The sequence below is a fragment of the Phoca vitulina genome, unplaced genomic scaffold (assembly GCF_004348235.1).
Source record: "Phoca vitulina isolate PV1807 unplaced genomic scaffold, GSC_HSeal_1.0 scaffold28, whole genome shotgun sequence".
NCBI lineage: Eukaryota > Metazoa > Chordata > Mammalia > Carnivora > Phocidae > Phoca > Phoca vitulina.
In genome coordinates this window covers 6458700-6471280 of record NW_022589731.1, presented here as the reverse complement: position 1 = coordinate 6471280, position 12581 = coordinate 6458700, and positions in this window count along the sequence as shown.

The following is a 12581-nucleotide window of genomic DNA, read 5'->3' as shown; positions in this document are numbered from 1 at the left end:
ACATAGGTTTCTACCCCCACACTGACAACAAGACTTGGTTGCTGCCCACTTTGTACATTATCTTTCATTATTCCCAATATTGAAATATCGAAAGGTTTCCCTCTTGAGAGTAGGCAACACAAAGTCTATTATTACAATTTTTGTTTAATATTATACTGAGTATTAGCAAGTAAAACAAACACTAATATCTTATGAAGTTGAAAAAAACTGCACTATTATGTCTAGAAGACAAGTCTACTTATCTAAGAGAACCAAACTAATGTTCAGGTAAAGCCTTAATATTAATTGGTGTATGTCATAAAGTTACAGAATACATGGTCCATTCAATAGTCTACAATCAATTTTATTTCTATATACAACTATATGTATGTAACAGTTACATACAGATAAAAGTTATCCTCAAGTCAACCCTTATATTCAGTGCATCCCTGTTAAAATCTCAGCAATTTATGTGTGCATGTTAGTTATTGTAGAAATTGTCAAGTTAATTCCAAAGTTCAAGTGGAAATTCAAAGACCCAAGATTACCAACGGAAATGTTGAAGAAAGCAAATATAGAGTACCAAAAGCTTAGTTCAAAGCTATGGTAGTATGTCATGATCCTAGTAAATGACAGATACACAACGAAATATACAGAATCTAGGAAGGACTATAAATTTATCTGGTATCACCGAAATGATGTATAGTGTGGAGAAGATGGTCTTCTCAGTTAGACATGTTAGGTTTTTAAGAATTATATCTAGATCCTTATCTCACTTAAAGTTCCAAACAGATGTCAGATCTAAATATGAATGGAAAGTAGTAAAAAATATTTTTTAAAGAAAACTAAAAGACATCATTTTGATTGTAGAGTGAGTAAATCTCTCCAACAGGACACAAAAACTAAAGGAAAATTGGTAAATCCAAATTTAGCATAACAAAAACTTGCATTCTTCACAACATATTATTAGGAGTAAAGACTAACTACTAATTGTTTAAATATATCTGACAAGGGCGCCTGGGTGGCTCAGTCGTTAAGCGTCTGCCTTCGGCTCAGGTCGTGATCCCAGGGTCCTGGGATCGAGTCCCGCGTCGGGCTCCCTGCTCTGCGGAAGCCTGCTTCTCCCTCTCCCACTCCCCCTGCTTGTGTTCCTGTTCTCGCTATGTCTCTCTCTGTCAAAAAAATAAATAAAATCTTTAAAAAAAAAAAAAAATATATATATCTGACAAAGGTGTTGTATTTAGAATATATGAGGGACATCTACAAATCAGTAAGTCATAAAACCTGGTAGAAAGTACACAGATTTAGCTCTTTATGAAAAAGGATACCAAAATAGCTATTAAATTAATGAAGAGATACTTAACTGTAGATATCATGGAAGTGTAAATTAAACATGAAAGTTTAAATGAAAAGATAACTTTTGACTATGAAATACCACTAAGAATGTGAATAAACTAGAGCACTAAATATACACTGCTGGTGAGTTAAATTGGCACAGACACTTTGGCACACAACTCAAGACTATCTAATGAAGCTTAACAACAGCATATATGAAGGCCTAGCAAGTTCACACTTAGACATAAGCACATCAAGAATGTTAAGGAAAACGCAAACATTGAAATATAGCAACATTTGTTACAGCATGCACACACAGATATAAAAAACTGAGAAACGACTATCCACATGTCCATCAGCATTAAAATGATTAAGTTAGATATTCCCCTACTTTTACTTTCAACCTATTTGTGTCTTTGGATCTAAAGTGACTCAATATAGCATATAGTTGAATTTTTTTTTTTAATCCATCCTACCAATCTCTGTTCTTGATCAGAAAGGATAATCCATTTACATGTAATTATTTACTGATAAGAAACTTTTGCCACTTTTTAAAAAAAATCTTTGTAACTTTTTCTTATTCCCTGTAAGATGGTGGTTTGTGTTTGATTTTTTGTAGTGAAGTGTTTTAATTTTGTGTGTGTACATTCTATAGCTGTTTTCTTTGTGCTTACCATTGGGATTACATTACATGTCCTGAAAGTGTAATGCTGTAATTTGAAATTTATAGTATTTTAACTTCAATAACATACAAAGTGCTGCTCCTTTACAAATTTATCCCAATCCCTTAAATTTATCAAAATATTATACTTTTATACATTGAACATCAAAAAATTTTGGAATACATCAGTCTTTTAAATACGGTAGGAAAACAAAATTTAGGTTCACAAACCAGAGTTATGATACTGGCTTTTATAGCAGCCCATGTATCCCCTTACTTGAACCCATGTGCAGTGACTGGTGTCTTCATCCCCACCTTCAGGACTGTCTGGCATTTCTCACTATGCAAATCTAGCAGTAACCAACTCTCATCTTCTGTTTATCTGGGAATGTCCTAATTCCTGCCTCACTTTTAAAGAACAGTTTTGCCAAATATAGGATAATTTATTGTTATTTCTTTTAGTACAGTAAATATTTAAGTCCACTGCCTTCTGGCCTCCAAGGTTTCTAACAAGTAATCTGCTGACATTCTTACTGGGGATCCCTTTTGTGTGATGAGTCTCACTTTACTTGCTGCTTGCAAAATTATCCTTGTCTTTCAGTAGTTTAATTTTATAGAATCCAATGTGGCTGTCCTTTAGTTTATCCTACTTGTAGTTAGTTGAACTTCTTGGATATTTATATTCACAGCTCCCAAATTCATGAAATTATCAGCCACTATTGCTTCAAATATTTCTTCTGCCTCTTCCTTTCTTTTAGAACATCTACAATACATGTGTCTACTTTATGGTGTTCCATAGGTCCTGTAGGTTCTCCTGGTCTTCAACCTTTTCATCTATCTCAAAGAGAGATTTGTTCTTCAAACTGGAAGATAGGACAATTGAAATTATAAAGTTCACCAACTCTCCTGCTTGAATCTGCCTTTGAATCCCTCTAGTGAATTTCTCATTTCACTTACTGTACTTTTCAGCTCCATCATTTCCTATAGGTTTTATATTTAATATTTCTATCTTATTCATAATTTTACTTTCTCTATGTTTATCATTTGTTCTTTGAGTATTTATTTAAGGAAACTGTTTTAAAGTCCTTGTTTAGTAGATCTGCCATCAAGTATTTCTCTGGGATAGTTGGTCATTCCTCCCCCCTCCTTATAATTGGCAATACTGTGTTTTTTGTGTAGTGTTTTTGTTGTTGAAAACTGAACATTTTAACCTAACACACAGAAGTGCCACAAGAATGGCTGCCTGCCTCTTTGTCTCTATCTCCTTGATTAGAAGCAGCATTTAGCAGAAGTAGCAATTAGCAATCAGAACATGGATCCTTGATATTTGTAGAACAAAATCTTTATTGACCACCCTGGCTCCTGAAAGCTGTGCTCAAGTTGTCCCAAAAATACGTTCACAGCTGCCAACCCTAGGGATATGGCCTGGGTGATGAGTAGCTGCTGCCTAGTTAAAAGTTGGCTTTGAGTGAGATTAGTTATGATTAACTATCCAACCTTTCCCTTGGAAGTTGAAAGCCTTTAAGAGACTCTAGAAAATTGTTACATGGGACAGATTCTGCCAGTGTAACAGTTCTGAATTGGGGCTTCCTACTCTACCATCTTCCCACAATCTCCTCTGGATTTGATTTTTGACTATGGCTCTTATTAAATGATTTACCTGCATTGCTCCTTTCTTCCTATAAAAGGGGAAATGAGGGCGCCTGGGTGGCTCAGTCGTTAAGCGTCTGCCTTCGGCTCAGGTCATGATCCCAGGGTCCTGGGATCGAGTCCCACATCGGGCTTCTTGCTCGGCAGGAAGCCTGCTTCTCCCTCTCCCACCCACCCTGCTTGTGTTCCTGCTCTCGCTATCTCTCTCTCTGTCAAATAAATAAATAAAATCTTTAAAAAAAAAAAAAAAAAAAAAGGGGAAATGAACAGCAACGATTATCATAGGAAACCCTTAACTAAGAGCTTACCATGTTTCAGGTAATGGGCTATGAACTTCCAATACAAAACTCACACAGCTATAAGGTTGATGATACTAGAAGAATTTTATACATGAAAAAATACTGCTAATAATAATCCCAGAAAGTAATTTCTCAAAGACACTGAGCTATTACGGTAAATGGTGGACTACTCTAGAGAACATAGACACCTACTTACCTTGAGCATATGAGGTACACCTAAATTTTCTGGCACAGTGCTAAACATGTTGTTGATTCTCAGGAAATGGGAGCTTAAGCAATAACGGTAACAGTGGCTATATCAACACACCTGAATGGAGGGGTTACCTAAGGGTTGCAATGGCTCAGATAGATCTGGGAAACATTTTACCCATCTGGAAAAATGAGATGTTGAATAACCCAGTCAAAAGTTAGTAGGAACTTTAAGAACCTAGAGAAACTTTAAAAGTAGTTATTTCCCCTTTAAGTAACAAAAGTCATCTTTTCTACATTGCTTGTCTTACCGCATCCCAAGGACAGGGAGGCTAGCAAATGGGGGAACAATAACACTGTTACAGTTTTAATATAGGAGGATCTCCACAAAGAGGGACCCAGAGAATTGTCACGTAAAAGCCTATGTTGAGACACAGAATAGCAAGAATGCTAGTTTGCAGCAGGTACAATTCCATTACATTAAGAAAATGCACAATTTCTCTACATAGCAAAAACAAAAGTGGAACAAGAAGGTGAGTTTATCTTTTCATAACATTTTGAACACAATATTTGCTCATTAGAAAGACACCATATTCTATTAGCAGATCCTTTCCCAAGTGTTGTGCTTTCCTTATGATTTTGATTCTGCTATTTTCTTTATGAATATGTATATGTATATTTACATGTTTTTAGGAAAAGCCCCTATAGATATGTCCTATGAATTTTAGCAAAAATACTAAAATTGAGTCTTACATGATGGATCTCAGAGACTCAGTTGACACTGTCAAGATAATCACTTAGGGAAGGTTATAGAAAACACACACACACACACACACACACACACACACACATTTAAAGACCCTTTACTGTAATCACACTCAGGCCAGGCACCTGGGCCTGAAGTGTTTTTCCTTCTCATGAAGGACTTGGGTGGCAAATTTGTTTCATGTCTGCAAGACAGGGCTGGTTCTATTCTCACTCATGTAACCAGTAACTACTGAAGAGGCAGGAACAATTAAATACTTATTCAAATATGTTTTTCCAATAATCTTAGATGGTTTAAAATTATGTTGAATGAAAACAACTTCAACAGTTTTTGAACAGATGGCATGATCCTATGAATGATTTCTCTTAAAAGCTCAGAGATGTTAGCTTTCTGCAATGATAGGGTTTATTTGCTATTTCCTTCAACAAATTCTATCTGCTGGAATCTTATTGCTTCATAGATCAAATGAAAGCTTTCAATTAAAATAAGACTGAAACTGGCCCTGGATTAAAATCTAAAACCTGAAACTGAGACAGCTGTAAATAGACTTTTCCACTATCTAGGACCTTATGTGTTTCACATGTCTGTCCTTTGGACATAGCAACTTATTTTAAGAAAAAAAAAGTGATTTAAGTAGCTTTAAAGATTTCTCTAAATTGCATCATGCAAATATATTAACTTTATTTTTCCTCCTTCACAGTGATTTCTCTGAGGTTCAACATGTAAAAAAATATGTAGGTATTTGATATAAAAAAAATTGAAACTTTAACTAAAATCAGTTCTTGGGAAACTGTAAGAGAAAACGAAAGCATACACCCTAGCTCTGGGCAGCTTTAACATCTTTATTATTTATAAATTTAAGAAAAAAATGTAGGGCTTATCATGACTATTTCTACCAAAATGGGACAGAATTCATTAGGCGATTGATTATCCTTCATTTGCCTAGCTGTCCTCTTAGTTTAACTTAGTTCCAATCTCAGAAATAACCACAAGCCTCCTAGGATACTTGAATTTTATCAAGTCAATTTTACAAGATTAATTTACTTAGTACCTAGAGAATCCAGTTCTAATAAAGGTCTAGCATTCTTTTCTTAGGTTGTAGGTTCAAGTCTGTATTAGGCCTTATGCTGATTTTGTCCTGAGTGTTAATCTTGCAGATAGACAAGAGGTTTATTCTGCTTCAGGGTCAATCCTGTCTCTCCGCACAGAACTCAGCACACTAAAGTTTGATATGCAGCAAAATGGCTTTGTTCAATTCTGTCTTGTGACAGGTAGAAGCATTAACCGGTGATAGAGTTGTCTTACACCAGCTGAATTTAGGGGTCTTGAAGCATGTAATAGACACAGCCTGTAGTGGTGGATTCCCATAGCCAGGGAATGATGTATTTGCTTGTGTTTGCATGTGGTTTTTGTTTTCTAGGATTGTCCCCCATCCTACAAAAATAAATGGAAATTTAACCACAAATACGGTATTGTAGCCATTGCCAGTGATTCTGTATGGTAATGCCAATCACAGGATTGGAAGCACTGGGCTACAGGAATAAAGAGAACCAGGTTTCTATCCCAGCTCTGGCACAAAAATTAAATTGTGAGATCTTGCTGTTTAAGATGGGTCTCTATTCAATGCCCTCGTTTAAAAAAAAAAAAAAAAGTTTGTGTTCAATAGTCTAAACTTATATTTCATAGGTCAAAGACTGTTAACATATATGTGTAAGTTATTAAAACATTTCTATGCATGGGGATAATGGTCCCAGTAAAGTGTATCTACTGCATTGTATTCCAGAGGTCAAATAGAAATTTAATTCAAGAGCCATATCATTTGTGCCATAAACAATGAGTGAATTTTCTGTATGGTCTATAATGTAATGAGGGACATCGTTAAAAGTATGAAATAAGTATGTGTGTGTATGGCTTCCTGTTTTATACTCAAGTACATTTTTGTTATTATGTGACCTATAAAGGATGGTAACATGTTACACTGAGTAAAATTCTATTCACTGAGCTCCTTCTTTTACTCAGTATCTGTCATCATGAACTGACCAACTATTTGACTTCTGATACTACTACAATTCCCTTTGCCTTAGTTCTCTCCTCAGTAAAACCAAGTTTCTATTAGACCTGTACTTTCAGAAATACAACTTGTTTGCAAAGGAATAGCATGACCAATAGGGTTCTGTGGAAAAAAAAAAAGTGTTCAGGAAATGCTGTCAACACCATCTGCTCTCACATTTTCTATCACCTGCTAAAGGCTGAGAATTCTGCAGAACAGAAACATGATTTTTATGATTAACCCAGGATGTCCCAGTCACATCTATTCACGAAATCTCTTATTTTTGAGTAATGGTTAATCAACTCCTCAGAGATAATGGTCTCAGTAGATTTAAGAAAACTGTGGAGTAGATGAGACCTTTTCCAAGGTCTCTTTTGAGGTAGAATATTTTATGAAATCTTGAAGGATAGTTCTTGACAGAGATTAAATGTGAAGTTGCAGTGTGGAACTTAGGAATTTTGAAATAAAATTTATAAATCTACACCCTGAGGCTCCTCCACATTTCTCCATTATCACATGATTGATGGTTAAGGTACAAGTAGTGAAGAAGAACAGAGGATCATTAGGCTGGAAGCCAAGTACCTGATTCCATGGTTCAAACTCAGGCTTGACATTGGCCACTGGGGATTTTAAACAAATTGTAATACATCTGGGCTTTAATTTGCTTATCTGAAAAATAGAGTCAGTAGAAGGATACAAAATGAAAAAGCAGAAATACACAGAAAAATTCACCCTTTTTGTAGAACTCGAGCCATCGTACCAAAGGTTTCAAATTATTCAGGCTTAAGTGAGAGTACATACCAACTTAATTTTACCATACCATAGAAAGAAAAGTAAGGTATCTGAAGAGATTTATGCCCACTGTGTTAGTTGTGCTTTACTCCCTAGATCTCCCTCATTTTTTTGCCATGGTTCCAGGAAATTTGTTATATGTATTCTATTGCCTAGCAGTTTTATTTTAGAAAGTTAACTTTTATTAATTATTAAGAGGACTTCTGGTTTCTATCTGGCAAGTAAAAAGCTTGCAAGTTGTCACTCTGTTCCAACAACTAAACAGCCAAACAAACGGAAAAAACAAATAAATAAATAAACTAAGATCCATAGTGAGATCACAGGGCAAACCATGGCCCCAAAATGGGGCAGGGTGGGGGAGGGGAACAGTGGGAGGGACTGAATACAGAGAATAACAATTTGTCAGAGTAGAAACCCACAAGCAGAAACATCTGCAGGAACCAATACCAGGGTAGGAAAACCTGGGCTGTAATTGATCAGTTACTGGAGTCTCAGGGTGTACAAGTCTGACTGCTAATTCCATGAGGACAGAGCCATGAGGGGCTCTCATATTTTTTTGAGTTTTAATTCTAAGAGTTCTACCAGGTCTTTACCTCCCCTGCTTCCAAGTAAGAAGAGGTGGAAAGTGGTCATTTAAAAATACCCCAGATTAGGGGGTGCCTGGGTGACTCAGTTGGTTAAGTAGCTGACTCTGGATTTGGACCCTGGTCATGGTCATGATTTCTGGGTCTTGAGATTGAGCCCCTCATTGGGCTCTGGGCTGAGTGTGGAGCCTGCTTAGAATTCTCTTTCTCCCTCTCCCTCTGCTCCTCCCCCTCTTGTGTGAGGGCTCACTTACACGCTCTCAAAAAAAAAAAAAAATTCCACAGATTATTCTGCCATTATGTTCCTAATAGGACTGCTCTCAAATTATTTTACCTGAGCTTTTTTTTTTTTTTAAGATTTTATTTATTTATTTGACAGAGAGAGACACAGCGAGAGAGGGAACACAAGCAGGGGGAGTGGGAGAGGAGAAGCAGGCTTCCTGCAGAGCAGGGAGCCCGATGCGGGGCTCCATCCCAGGACCCTGGGATCATGACCTGAGCCGAAGGCAGACACCTAACGACTGAGCCACCCAGGCGCCCCTTACCTGAGCTTTTTTGTTTTTATTTTAAGTCAGCCCAGTTGGCTTAGAGAAAAAAGATCCCCAACTTCAGCTTACTTTAATCTTCCACATGAGGGAAGAGAAATATAATTCAGTTCCATCTGGCTAACCAGTCCTACCTAAAGTAGGGATTACTGAGAAGCACTTGAAAAGTTCACAGTCCAAGGGCACAGGCTCACTAAAACACTGAGACCTAATTGTATTATAGAATGCTTCTCCCCCAACCCACCCCCCACCATTGTTAGTACCACATCACTAAAAACCTGTCTACTGCAGTTCCTTTTGCTTAGTACATCATCATGTACAGCTATCAAAAAATTACATAAATGTTAAAAGGAAAATATAAAAAGTTTAAAGAAACTGTGTAACATCAGAACCAGAGTACTAGATGTCAAGAGTGTTGGAAGGAACAGACCAGGATTTAACAACAAAATCATTAATGTGTTGGGGCGCCTGGGTGGCTCAGTCAGTTAAGTGTCTGCCTTCAGCTCCAGTCATGATCCCAGCGTCCTGGGATGGAGCCCCACGTCGGGCTCCCTGCTTACTGGGGAGCCTGCTTCTCCCTCTCCTCCCCACTCGTGTGCTCTCTCTCTCTCGCTATCTCTGTCTCTCACTCAAATAAATAAATAAAAATCTTTAAAAAAAAATCACTAATGTTGGGGCGCCTGGGTGACTCAGTCGTTAAGCATCTGCCTTTGGCTCAGGGTCCTGGGATCGAGCCCGACATCGGGTTCCCTGCTCAGCGGGAAGCCTGCTTCTCCCTCTCTCATTCCCCTTGCTTTGTGTTCCTTCTCTCGCTGTGTCTCTCTCTGTCAAATAAATAAATTAAATTAAATTACAAAATCACTAATGTGCTAAGTCCTCTAATGCACAAAGTGGTTAATATGTCATAAGAGATAGATAATGTAAGCAGAGATGGGAAAAAATTCTATAGGTCAGAAAACACCAAACAGAAATGAAAAATGCCTTTAAAGGGCTTGTTAATAGACTCAGCATAGCGAAGAAAGAATTTGAGCTTTAGGATAGGTCAATGGAAATTTTCAAAACTAGAAAGCTAAGAGGAAAATGTCTGGGGAAGAAAAAAGGAATATACAAGAATGTTGGACAAAAGTTGTAACCTATGCATAATGAAGATACCAGAAGGATAAAGAGAAAGGAACAAAGAATGGAATAATGACTGAGGATGTTTTCCAATTAATGTTAGATAGATACCATGCCACAGATCTAGGAAGCTCAGTGCCACCCTTCCACCAAAAAAAAAAAAAAAAAAAAAAAAAAATCTAAGTATAGCAAATCCAAAACAGCAGGAAATCTAAGAGCAAAAATTTGAGAAAAATAAAACCTTGTATAGAAACAAAGAGTTACATCAGACTTCTGAGAAGCCCTGAAAGCAAGAAGCAAGAAGAGCAGGGCTTCTGAGAAGTCTGATGTAACTCTTTGTTTCTATACAAGGTTTTATCTCTTTCAAATTTTTGCTCTTGGACTTCCTGCTGTTTTGGATATGCTATACCTAGATTTTCTTTTTCTTTTTTTGCTGGGGGAGGGGGGGCACTGAGCTTCCTAGATCTGTGGCATGCATTGCAAATTATTAAAAGGAAAAAAAAAACTGCCAACACAATTCTATATTATGGGAAATGATCTTCCAAAAGTGAAAAGAAAATAAGATTCTCAGACAAAAATTAAGGGAATTTGTTTCAGGTAAACTTCCCTTGCAAGAAATGTTTCTCCAGAGTGAAGAAAAATCATATAGGTCAGAAACCAAGATATAAAGAAAATAAGTACATTGGAGAAGGAATAAGGTTTAAAAAATAGTTTTTAATTTTTCTTATTCTTAATTAACCCGACATATAAATTTGTACAAATAGCAACAATGTATTCAATTATATGTCCTTATATGTGTGTGTGTGTGCCTGCATATGGATGCTTATGTTTAAGTGAAATAATAGCAATGAGACAAATTAGGAATATTTCATTATAATAAAGGTATTTTCATTATCTGTGAAGAGGTATATTATTATTTGACAATGGATTTGAATTCACTGTAAATGAATATATCAGGCTCTAGGGCAACAATTAAAAGTTTAATAAAGTATAATTGATATATTCTAAGAAAAACAGAATAAAATGCTCAAATAAAACCAAAAAGGGAGAAAAAAGTAGAAGATAGAAATAATAAAGAACAAAAGCAACACATAGCAAATAGTAGCAAATATAGCAGATATTATAATCCAACTTTGTCAATTAATTTAAACATCATGTAAATATACCAATTAAAATACAGATTTTCAGAGTAGATAAAAATAAGACAACTGCATATTGTCTAAGAAACTCACTTTAAACATTTTTATATTAAAAGGAAAATGATGAAGATATATCCTATTAACTCTTAAAAAAAATTAAAAAGTTACATTAATTTCATCTAGAGCCAATATCACAGAAAGGAAAGTTGTCAGGGATAAACAAAGGCATTGCATAAAGATGAAGGAGTCAATTCTCCAGTAAGACACAGTCACATACACATTAAGGATTGCTAATAAGAGAGCATCAAACTACATGAGGCAAAAACTGATAGTAGGAACATTTATTTTTCCTGAAGTTCTATTATATTTGGACACTTCAGCTATCAGAAATTAACAGATCTTGCAGTCAAAAATGTTAGGGCATAATTAAACTCAACAGTAGAAGTCTACTGGATAAAATTGACATCTATACACTTATCTCGAAAGAGCAAAATATACCCTCTTCACAACAACTTTATAAAAAGTTATACATCATGACCAAGTGTGATTATCTCACATATGCAAGGTTGGTACCACATTTGGAAATAAATAAATAAATAAATAAATCTCCTCTACCACATCAACAGGTTAAAAAAATAAATAAAAATTACATGATCAATAGATGCAGAAAAGTACTTAACAAAAATCAAACAACCATTCATGATAAAAAAAAACTCTCAGAAAACTTGAAATAGAAGGGATCTTCAACATGATAAAGGATATCTTCAAAGACCTATGACTAACACTATATTTAATGGTGAGAAACTAGAAGCTTTTCTGCTGAGATTACAAAGATGGCAATATGTCACTTCACATCCTAACTTTAAACATTGTACTAGAAGTCCTATCTAATGCAGTAAGAGAAGATAACAAAATCTATACAAATCACAAAGGAATGAAGAAATTCATTTGCAAATATGATTGTCTAGTATAAAATCTGAAAGAACTGACAGCAAGAACTCCTGGAACTAATAATTATAGCAGGGTTGCAAAATACAAGGTTAGTATTTAAGAGTCAGTTGTTTCCCCACATATCAGCAACAAACAAGTGGACTTTGAAATTCAAAAAAATACATTAGCACCCCTATAAATGAAATATTTAGGTATTCTAGCAGAGAATTACAAGATCTATAAGAGTAAGACTACAAAAATGATTAAATAAAGCAAAGAATAAAGAGATTATTTGTAATACTGAATCTTTCTATACATGAACAAAGACATCAGTTCTTCCTAACTTAATCTATAGATTCAATGCAATCCAAATCAAAATCTCAGAACATTGTTTTGTGTATATCAACTGGTTCTAACATTTATATAGAGAAGCAAGAGATCCAGAATAACCAACTCAATATTAATGTAGAAGAACAAAGAGGATGACTATGAGAGTGATATTAGAAAAAAATACACAAGTAGATCAATAAAACAGCATTTAGAGCC